We start from the raw sequence: 11,435 nt of genomic DNA, 5'->3' as shown, positions 1-11,435 counted from the left end.
CATTTTCTCTCCAGCATTAGCTCACTTTTCCAATCCTGTGTTATCCCCAGTTGTCTCCACCTGCCCTCCACCCCCTAGAGTTACAGAGACCTCATATTGCCAGATGTTTCAACTACAGAAGTTATTGCTACATTTTGCTTCCCATTCCAGTCCATTTGTACCTGACAGTAATCCATTTTTAAAGCCATTAAGGATAAACTGGTTTAAGAATGACAAAGTAACGTCAGAGAAATGATGGAGTAGGTAGCTCCAAGGGCCCATCCTGCCACAGAAACAAAAATGATAAAAATCCAAAAAACAAACAAAAAGACCTGTTATAATCAATGCCATCCGAACTCTGAAAAGTAGTCCAAGGTTTACAGCACCCCAGAGAACGTTGAATAGAGAAAAGAGCAACTTAAAAATAGTAGGGGCCGGGCGCGGTGGCTCACGCCTGTAATCCCAGCACTTTGGGAGGCCGAGGCGGGTGGATCACGAGGTCAAGAGATCGAGACCATCCTGGTCAACATGGTGAAACCCCGTCTCTACTAAAAATACAAAAAATTAGCTGGGCATGGTGGCATGTGCCTGTAATCCCAGCTACTCAGGAGGCTGAGGCAGGAGAATTGCCTGAACCCAGGAGGCAGAGGTTGCGGTGAGCCGAGATCGCGCCATTGCCCTCCAGCCTGGGTAACAAGAGCGAAACTCCGTCTCAAAAAAAAAAAAAAAAAAATAGTAGGGGAGCTTTGTGGTGCTTTCATTTGCCCTTGATTTACTTTTCTCTCCAGCTGAGTGATGGTCTTCAAGGTGACAGCTTATATTCCCAATGTAGGACACTGATCCTGTCTTAAGAGGCAGTGGAGCAGACCTTGTTCTCAATTATGTTTGTCTGTTTTGAAATGTCTGAGGGCTACTTGAAGGACTGATGCAAGTCATTTGATTTTATCTTATCTAACTTGGAACTCTATCATGGTGGAAAAGTGGCAAATTGAAGAGTACATTCATGTAAATCACTGAAAGGCAAATGAACAACCCACTTGAGGTAAAAGATTACAGTTGAAGCAAACAATATACAGGCTGACGACCTGGAAAGGAAATCTGGGGAGAGAGATTCTGTGAGGAAGTAGGGTATTGAAAAGCTCCCCACGTGGACCAGGAAATTTAGAAAGGCATGCACATGCTCAGAGAACATAAGTTCAGAAATGACCTGAAAAGACTGCAAGCTTTCACCTGTCAATGATCTTTGGCTTGGTGCAAGCAATAAGGGAAGGCTGTGGCAGAGCGGTAAATGGCCTGGCTAAGCAATAAGAGGGCTCCAACACAGAACCACTGTACAAAGATTGGGTGAATATTTTTCCTTTTTTGTTTTTGATACAGACATTCAAGGAAATCCCTGTTAACACACTGGGTAAAAATAAATGAAAAGACTAGAGACCTTAGATACCAAACAATACAGGGAATATTGGGTTTTATAAAAAAGTAGTTTAGAAAACTCACTGTATTCATTTCCCAGAGCTGCTGTTACCACATGCCACAAAATTGGGTGGCCTGAACAATGAAAATTTATTCACTCCCAGTTTTCTGCAGCTTAGACCTCCAAAATCAAAGTGTCAGAAGGGCCATGCTCTCTTTACCTCTTAGCAGCTTCTGGTGGTATCCATTTATCATTGCTGTATCACTTCACGCTCTGTCTCTGTGGTCACATGGCATTCTCCCCATGTGTTTCTGCCTTGATATGGTATGTTACTCTTCTAATAGGGACATTGTCATATTGAATGAGGGTACACCCTAAGGTCCTCATCTTGAATGCATCTTCAAAAACCCTATTTCAAAGTAAGGTCATGTTCAAAGGTTAGGACTTCAACATACCTTTTCAGGAGACACGATTAAACCTGTAACAGTCACTAAACAAACCATTACAATCCTTGATAAAATAAAAACAAATTCTGAGCAGGAGGAAGAATCTCACTTTAAGAGATACCACATTATAAAACAAAACAAAAATTACACAGCATGATAAAAAAAGTCCATTCCCAGAATAAATGAACAGAAACTGACCCAAGGAAACACAGACACTGGACTTACTAGACAAAGACTTTATATCAACTGTCTTAAAAATTCTCAAAGAGCTAGAGGAAACATGAACAAAGATAATAAAACCAGGAGAATGATGTCTGAAAAAAAGATAGAGAAATTATTTTAAAACCATGAATTTTGGACTCGAAGAGTACAATAACTGAAATCAAAATTCACTAGAAGATTTCAACAGCATATTTAAGTAAGCAGAACAATTAGTGAACTAAAAGATAAGTAAATTGATGTTATTCCAGTTGAGGAGAAGGGAAAATAAGTAGAATTCAGGTACATGTGGGATGCCATCAAGCATATCAACATATGCACATGGGAGTCACAATAAGAGAGAGGAGAGAGAGAAAGGAGTATAAAAAATATCTGGCTGCAAGCCGTGGCTCATGCCTGTAATCCCAGCACTTTGGGAAGCTGAGGCGGGTGGATCACGAGGTCAGGAGTTCAAGACTAGCCTGGCCAACATGGGGAAACCCTGTCTACTAAAAATACAAAAAATTAGCCTGGCATGGTGGCATGCACTTGTAATCCCAGCTACCCTGGAGGCTGAGGCAGGAGAATCTCTTCAACCCAGGAGGTGGAGGTTATGGTAAGTGGAGATCACACCATTGCATTCCAGCCTGTGCGACACAGCAAGACTGTCTCAAAACAAAAGACTAAGAATATTTGAAGAAATCATGTTCAAAAACTTCTCAAACTTATAAAAACAACCTACAAGTATAAGAAGCTCAAGGAACTAACTCCAAGAGGAATACATGCATAGAGATCCACACTAAGACATATTATACTCAAACCATAAAAAGACAGAGAGACTCAAAAGTGACTCTTCATGTACAAAGGTTTTATAATAAGATTAATAACCCACTTCTCATCAGAAACCATGATATCCAGAAAGCAGTGTGATGATCTATTTAAAGTATTAAAATAAAAAAACCTGTTAGCCAAGAATCCTATATCTGGCAAAAGTATCCTTCAAAAATGAAGGAGAAATTATGACATTCCTACATAAACACTGAGGGAGTTTATTGCTAGTTGGCCTGCTCTACAAGAAATACAAAATACTTCAGGCAGAAGTGAAAAGACACTAAATAGTATCTTGAAGCCATATAAATTAATAAAGAACACTGGTAAAGTAACTACACAGGCAAACACAAAAGCCAATATTATTGTATTATTGGCTTATAACTCCTATATGATTTAAAGAAAAATGAGTAAAACAACTATAAATCTATGTTAATGGGGAAAACAATGTATAAAGATGTAATTTTTCAAATCCTAAAAAGAGGAAAACAGATATATGGGAGCAGAGTTTTATACTGTAGAAGCTAAGTTAGTATTAAACTATGTTAACTTATTTAATTACAATATAACTTTAATACTATTAAACACTTTTGCATCTTTAAATTTTTTCACAATAAAATTTGGAAAAATAGGCCAGGTGTGGTGGCTCTGTTATCCCATCACTTTGGAAGGGTGAGGCAGGAGGACTACTTGAGGCCAGGAGTTTGAGAGCAGCCTGGGCAACATAGAGATCTATCTCTACAAACATTTTTTTTAAAAATTAGCTGGGTGTGATGGCACATGCCTGTAGTACTAGCTATGCAGGAATCTGAGGCTGCAGGACTACTTGAGATACAGTGAGCCAGGATCACACCACTGTACTCCAGCCTGGATGACAGTGAGACCTTCTTTCAAAAAAGAAAAAGGATGTTAACTGTATTCCACAGGGTAATCACTAAGAAAATAAAATATACAGAAAAGGGAATAAGAAGAAAATTTAAATGGTACACTACAGTTGAGGCATAGTGACTCACACCTGTAATCCCAGCATTTTGGGAGGTCAAGGTGGGTGGATCACGTTAGGTCAGGAGTTTGAGATCAGCCTGCTCAACATGCTGAAACTCTGTCTCTACTAGAAATATAAAAATTAGCTGGGCATGATGGTGCATGCCTGTAGTCCCAGCTACTTGGGAGGCTGAGGCATGAGAATTGCTTGAACCCAGGAGGCAGAGGTTGCAGTGAGCCAAGATCATGCCACAGCACTCTAGCCTGGGTGACGGCGAGACCCTGTCTCAAAAAAAAAGAAGAAAAAAAAAGGTATGCTACAGAAATGTCAAACACGAAAGACAGCATTGAGAGACCAAGGAACAAAAAAGATAAGCCATGTAGAAAACAGATCACAAAGTGATAGAAGCAAGTTCTTTTTAAAATCAGGAATTAATTTAAATGCAGATTAAGCTCTCTAGTTAAAAGGCAAAAATTGGCAGAATGGATAAAACAGCATGATCCAACGGTATGCTCTCTATAAGACACTTGCAATCCAAACACAAAAAAAATGTTGATTGAAAAATGGGGAAAAAAAATATTCCATGCAGGATGTTAAAAAAAGAGAACTGAGGTAGCTATATTAATATTAGACAAAATAGACTTTAAGTAAAAAACTTGACAAGAGACAAACAAGGACATTATATATTGACAAAAGAGTCAATCCATCAAGAAGATATAACAATATAGACATTACATAGCTAGTCCCCAAATATATGGTGTGAAAATGGATGGAACTGAAGGGAGAAATAGATATTTCTACAATATTTTCAGACTTCAGTACCCCACTTTCAATAATGGATAGAACAACCAGATAAAAGAGCAATAAAGAATTAGAGGACTTGGAAACACACAAACCAAACTCCTAACATATATACAAAGCACCCCATCTAAAATCAGCAGAATATACATTTTTCTCAAGTGGACATGAAACATTTTCTGGGATACATCATACATTAGGCCACAAAACAAGTCTCAATAAAAATAAAAAAATCTCAGTTATCAACAAATAGATAAAAATCATATAAAATGTATTCTCTGGCCACAACAAAATGAAACTGAAATCAGTAATGAGGAAAACTAGAAAATTCACAATTATGTGGAAATTAAACAGCACACTTTTTTTTTTTTTTTTTTTTTGAGATGGAGTCTTGCTCTCTGTCACCCAGCCTGGAGTGCAGTGGTGCGATCTTGGCTCACTGCAGCCTCTACCTCCCAGATTCAAGCAATTCTCTTGCCTCAGCCTCCCAAGTAGCTGGGACTACAGGCATGCACTGCCACACCTGGTTAATTTTTTTTTTATTTGTTTGTATTTTTAGTAGAGACAGTGTTTCACCATGTTGGCCAGGATGGTCTTGTTTCCCTGACCATGTGATCCACCTGCCTTGGCCTCCCAAAGTGCTGGGATTACAGGTGTGAGCCACCACACCCAGCTGACAGCACACTCTTAAAAACCAATGGGGCAAGAAGTTACAGGGAAATTAGAAAATACCTTGAGATGAAAACAAAACATTCAGGATTCCTTTCGTGCTAAAATAATTTTTAAAAAATTCTGCTGACTGATCTGAAAAAATTTGTGATGGAAAATACTGAGGAAAAATTGAGGAGAGTGGTTGGCAAGGTAGGTGGCCAAATAGGAACAGCTCCAGTCTGCAGGTCTCAGTGAGATCAATGCAGAAGGTGGGTGATTTCTGAATTTCCAACTGAGGTTCCTGGCTCATCTCATTGGGACTGGTTAGACAGTGGGTGCCGCCCATGGAGGGTGAGCCAAAGCAGGGTAGGGCATCACCTCACCCAGGAAGCATAAGAGGTTGGGTAACTCCCTCCCCTAGCCAAGGGAAGCTGTCAGGGACTATGCCGTGAGGAATAGTGCATTCCATCCCAGATACTATGGTTTTCCCATGGTCCTTCCAACCCATAGATCAGGAGATTGCTTCGGGTGCCTACACCACCAGGGCTCTGTGTTTCAAGCATAAAACTGGGTGGCTATTTGGGCAGACACTGAGCTAGCTGCAGGAGATTTTTTCATACCCCAGTGGTACCTGGAATGCCAGCAAGACAGAACCGTTAACTTTCCTGGAAAGGGCGCTGAAGCCAGGGAGCCAAGTGGTCTAGCTTAGCAGATCCCACTCCCATGGAGCCCAGCAAGCTAAGATCCACTGGCTTCAAATTCTTGCTGCCAGCAGAGCAGTCTGAAGTCGACCTGAAACACTTCAGCTTGGTGCAGGGAGGGGTGAGGGCCATTACTGAGGCTTGAGTAGGCAGTTTTCCCCTCACAGTGTAAACAAAGCCACTGGGAAGTTCAAACGGGGTGGAGCCCACTGCAGCTTGGCAAAGCTGCTGTAGCCAGACTACCTCTCTAGATTTCTCCTCTCGGGGCAGGGCATCTCTGAAAGAAAGGAAGCGACCCCAGTTAGGGGCTTATAGATAAAACTCTTATCTCCCTGGGACAGAGCATCTGGGGGAAGGGGCAGCTGTGGGCACAGCTTCAGCAGGTGTAAACATTCCTGCCTGACAGCTCTGAAAAGAGCAGCAGATCTCCCAGCACAGCACTTGAGCTCTAAGAGACAGAGGGCCTCCTCAAGTGGGTCCCTGACCCCTGTGCCTCCTGACTGGGAGGCACTTCCCAGCAGGGGTCAAAAAACACCTCATACAGGAGAGCTCCAGCTGGCATCTGGTTGCCCCTCTGGGATAAAGCTTCCAGAGGAAAAAATAGGCAGCAATCTTTGCTGTTCAGCAGCCTCTGCTGGTGATACCCAGGCAAACAGGGTCTGGAGTGGACCTCCAGCAAACTCCAGCAGACCTGCAGCAGAGGACCTGACTGTTAGAAGAAAAACTAATAAACAGGAATAGCATCAACAGCAACAAAAAGGACATCCACACAAAAACCCCATCCGAAGGTCACCCGTATCAAAGACCAAAGATAGACAAATCCATGAAGATGAGGAAAAGCCAGAAGAAAAAGGCTGGAAACAAAACAAAACAGAACAGAATGCCTCTTCTCCTTCAAAGGATCAGAACTTCTTGCCAGCAAGGGAACAAAACTGGATGGATAATGAGTTTGAGGAATTGGAAAAAGTAGGCTTCAGAAGGTGGGTAATAAACTCCTCTGAGCTAAAGGAGCACGTTCTAACCCAATGCAAGGAAGCTAAGAGCCTTGAAAGAAGGTTAGAGGAACTGCTGACTAGAAGAACCAGCTTAGAGAAGAACATAAATGATCTGATGGAGCTGAAAACCAGCATGAGAACTTCATGAAGCATACACAAGTATCAAAAGTTGAATGAATCAAACAGAAGAAAGGATATCAGAGATTGAAAATCAATGTAATGAAATAAAGCATAAAGACAAGATTAGAGAAATAAGAACGAAAAGGGACGAACAAAGCCTCCAAGAAAAATGGGACTATGTGAAAAGACCAAACCTACGCTTGACTGGTGCACCAGAAAGTAACGGGAGAATGGAACCAAGTTGGAAAACACTCTTCAAGATATTATCCAGAACTTCCCCAACCTAGCAATAGAGGCCAACATTCAAATTCAGGAAATACAGAGAACACCACAAAGATACTGCTTGAGAAGAGCAACACCAAGACACATAATCATCAGATTCACCAAGGTTGAAATAAAGGAAAAAATGTTAAAGGCAGCCAGAGAGAAGGTCGGGTTACCCACAAAGGGAAGCCCATCAGACTAACAGCGGCTCTCTCGGCAGAACCCTACAAGCCAGAATTGAATGGGTACCAATCTTCAGCATTCTGATGGATTAAAGACTTAAACATAAGACTTAACACCATAAAAACCCTAGAAGAAAATCTAGCCAAGACCATTCAGGACATAGGCGTAGGCAAGGACTTCATGACCAAAACACCAAAAGCATTGGCAACAAAAGTCAAAATAGACAAATGGGACCTAATCAAACTCCACAGCTTCTGCACAGCAAAAGAAACAGTCATTAGAGTGAACCAGCAACCAACAGAATGGGAAAACATTTTTGCAGTCTACCCATCTGACAAAGGGCTGATATCCAGAATTTACAAAGAACTAAAACAATTTACAAGAAAAAAACAAACAAGCCCATTTAAAAGTGGGCGAAGGATATGAACAGATACTTTACAAAAGAAGACATACATGAGGCCAACAAACATATGAAAAAATGCTCATCATCACTGGTCATTAGAGAAATGCAAATCAAAACTACATTGAGATACCATCTCACGCCAGTTAGAATGGCGATCATTAAAAAATCTGGAGACAACAGATGCTGGAGAGGATGTGGAGAAATAGGAACACTTTTACACTGTTGGTGGGGTGTAAATTAGTTCAACCATTGTGGAAGACAGTGTGGAGATTCCTCAAGGACCTAGAAATAGAAATTCCATTTGACCCAGCAATCCCATTACTGGGTATACATCCAAAAGATTATAAATTGTTCTAGTATAAGGACACATGCACACGAATGTTCATTGCAGCACAGTTTACAATAGCAAAGACCTGGAACCAACCCAAATGCCCATCAATGATAGACTGGACAGGGAAATGGCACATACACACCATGGAATATTATGCAGCCATCAAAAATGATGAGTTCGCGTCCTTTGTAGGGACATGGATGACCTGGAAACCATCATTCTCAGCAAACTGACACAAGAACAGAAAATCAAACACCACATGTTCTCACTCATACGCGGGTGTTGAACAATGAGAACACATGGACACAGGGACGGGAGCACTACACACTGGGGTCTGTTGGGGGGAAATAGGGGAGGGTCAGCGGGCGGTGGGGAGTTGGGGAGAGACAGCATGGGGAGAAATGCCAGATATAGGTGAAGGGGAGGAAGGTAGCAAATCACACTGCCACGTATGCACCTATGCAACAATTTTGCATGTTCTTCACATGTACCCCAAAACCTAAAATGCAATAAAAAAAAAAGGAAAAAAAAAAAAGACAAAGAAGGGTATTACATAATAGTAAAAGGATCAATGCAACAAGAAGAGCTAATTATCCTAAATATATATGCACTCAGTACAGGAGCTCACAGATTCATAAAGCAATTTCTTAGAGACCTACGAAGAGACTTAGACTCCCACACAATAATAGTGGGAGACTTTAACACCCCACTGTCAATATTAGATCAACAATACAAAAAAATGGATATTCAGGACTTGAACTCAGATCTGGACTAAGTGGATTTAATGGACATCTATAGAACTCTCCACCCCAAATTAACAGAATATACATTCTTCTCAGCACCACATTGCACTTATTCTAAAATTGACCACACAATTGAAGTAAAACACTCCTCAGCAAATGCAAAGAAAAAAAAAAGAAAGAAAGAAAAAAGGAAATCATAACAAAGAGCCTCTCAGACCACAGTGCAATCAAATTAGAACTCAGGATTAAGAAACTCACTCAAAACTGCACAACACATGGAAACTGAACAACCTGCTCCTGAATGACTACTGGGTAAATAACAAAATTAAGGCAGAAATAAATAAGTTCTTTGAAACCAATGACAACAAAGACACAACGTACCAGAATATCTGGGACACAGCTAAAGTAGTGTTTAGAGAGAAATTTATAGTTCTAAACACCCACAGGAAAAAGTGGGAAAGATCTAAAATTGACACCCTAATATCACAATTAAAATAACTAGAAAAGAAGAGCAAATTCAAAAGCTAGCAGAAGACAAAAAATAACTAAAATCAAAGCAAAACTGAAGGAGATAGAGACACAAAAAGCCCTTCAAAAAAATCAATGAATCCAGGAGGTGGTTTTTTGAAAAGATTAACAAAATAGACCACTAGTCAGACTAATAAAGAAGAAAAGAAAGAAGATTCAAATAGATGCAATAAAAAATTATAGAGGGGATATCACCACCGATCCCACAGAAATACAAACTACCATCAGAGATTACTACAAACACCTCTATGCAAATAAACCAGTAAATCTAAAAGAAATGGATAAATTCCTGGACACATACACCCTCCCAAGGCTAAATCAGGTAGAAGTCGAATACCTGAATAGATCAGTAACGAGTTCTGAAATTGAGGCAGTAATAGCCTACCAACCAAAAAAAGCCCAGGAGCACTCAGATTCACAGCCAAATTCTACCAGAGGTACAAAGAGGAGCTGGTACCATTCCTTCTGAAGCTATTCCAAACAATAGAAAAAGAAGGACTCCTCCCTAACTCATTTTATGAGGCCAGCATCATCCTGATGCCAAAACCTGGCAGAGACACAACAAAAAAGGAAAATTTTAGGACAATATCCCTGATGAACATCAATGCAAAAATCCTCAATAAAACACTGGCAAACCAAATCCAGCAATACATCAAAAAGCTTATCCATCACGATCAAGTTGGCTTCATCCCTAAGATGCAACACTAGTTTAACATATGCAAATCAATAAATGTAATCCATCACAAAACAGAACCAATGACAAAAACCACCTGATTATTTCAATAGATGCAGAAAAGGCCTTCGATAAAATTCAACACCACTTCATACTAAATATTCTCAATAAACTATGTATTAATAGAATGTATCTCAAAATAAGAGTTATTTATGACAAACTCACAGCTAATACCACAATGAATGGGCAAAAGTTGGAAGCATTCCCTTTGAAAACCAGCACAAGACAAGGATGCCCTCTCTTACCACTCATATTCAACATAGTATTGGAAATTCTGTCCAGAGCAATCAGGCAAGACAAAGAAAGGGTATTCAAATAGGAAGAGAGGAAGTCAAACTGTCTCTGTTTGCAGATGACATGATTGTATATTTAGAAAACCCCATTGTCTCAGCTCCAAATCTCCTTAAGCTGATAAGCAACTTCAGCTAAGTCTCAGGATACAAATCAATAACAGACAGAGAGCCAAATCATGAGTGAACTCCCATTCACAACTGTTACAAAGACAGTAAAATATCTAGGAATACAACTCACAAGGGATGTGAAGGACCTCTTCAAGTAGAACTACAAACCACTGCTCAAGGAAATAAAAGAAAATACAAACAAATGGAAAAACATTCCATGCTCATGGTTAGGAAGAATCAGTATCATGAAAATGGCCATACTGCCCAAAGTAATTTAGATTCAATGCTATTCCCATCAAGCTACCATTGACTTTCTTCATAGAATTAGAAAAAACTACTTTAAATTTCACATGGTACCAAAAAGAACCCATATAGTCAAGACAATTCTAAGCAAAAAGAACAAAGCTGGAGGCATCATGCTACCTGACTTCAAACTATACTAAAAGTCTACAGTAACCAAAACAGCGTGGTGCTGGTACCAAAACAGATATACAGACCAATGGAACAGAACAGAGGTCTCAGAAATAATGCCACATATCTACAACCATCTGATCTTTAACAAATCTGGCAAAAAATAAGCAATGGGGAAAGGATTCCCTATTTAATAAATGATGCTGGGAAAGCTGGCTAGCCGTATGCAGAAAACAGAAACTGGACCTCTTCCTTACATCTTTTACAAAAATTAACTCAAGATGGATTAAAGACTTAAACATAAGACCTAAAACTATAAAAAC

Source organism: Aotus nancymaae, unplaced genomic scaffold (assembly GCF_030222135.1).
Source record: "Aotus nancymaae isolate 86718 unplaced genomic scaffold, 86718_ANA_hifiasm-v0.15.2.pri h1tg000028l, whole genome shotgun sequence".
In the NCBI taxonomy this organism is placed as follows: Eukaryota; Metazoa; Chordata; class Mammalia; order Primates; family Aotidae; genus Aotus; species Aotus nancymaae.
This window is presented reverse-complemented; position numbering follows the sequence as displayed.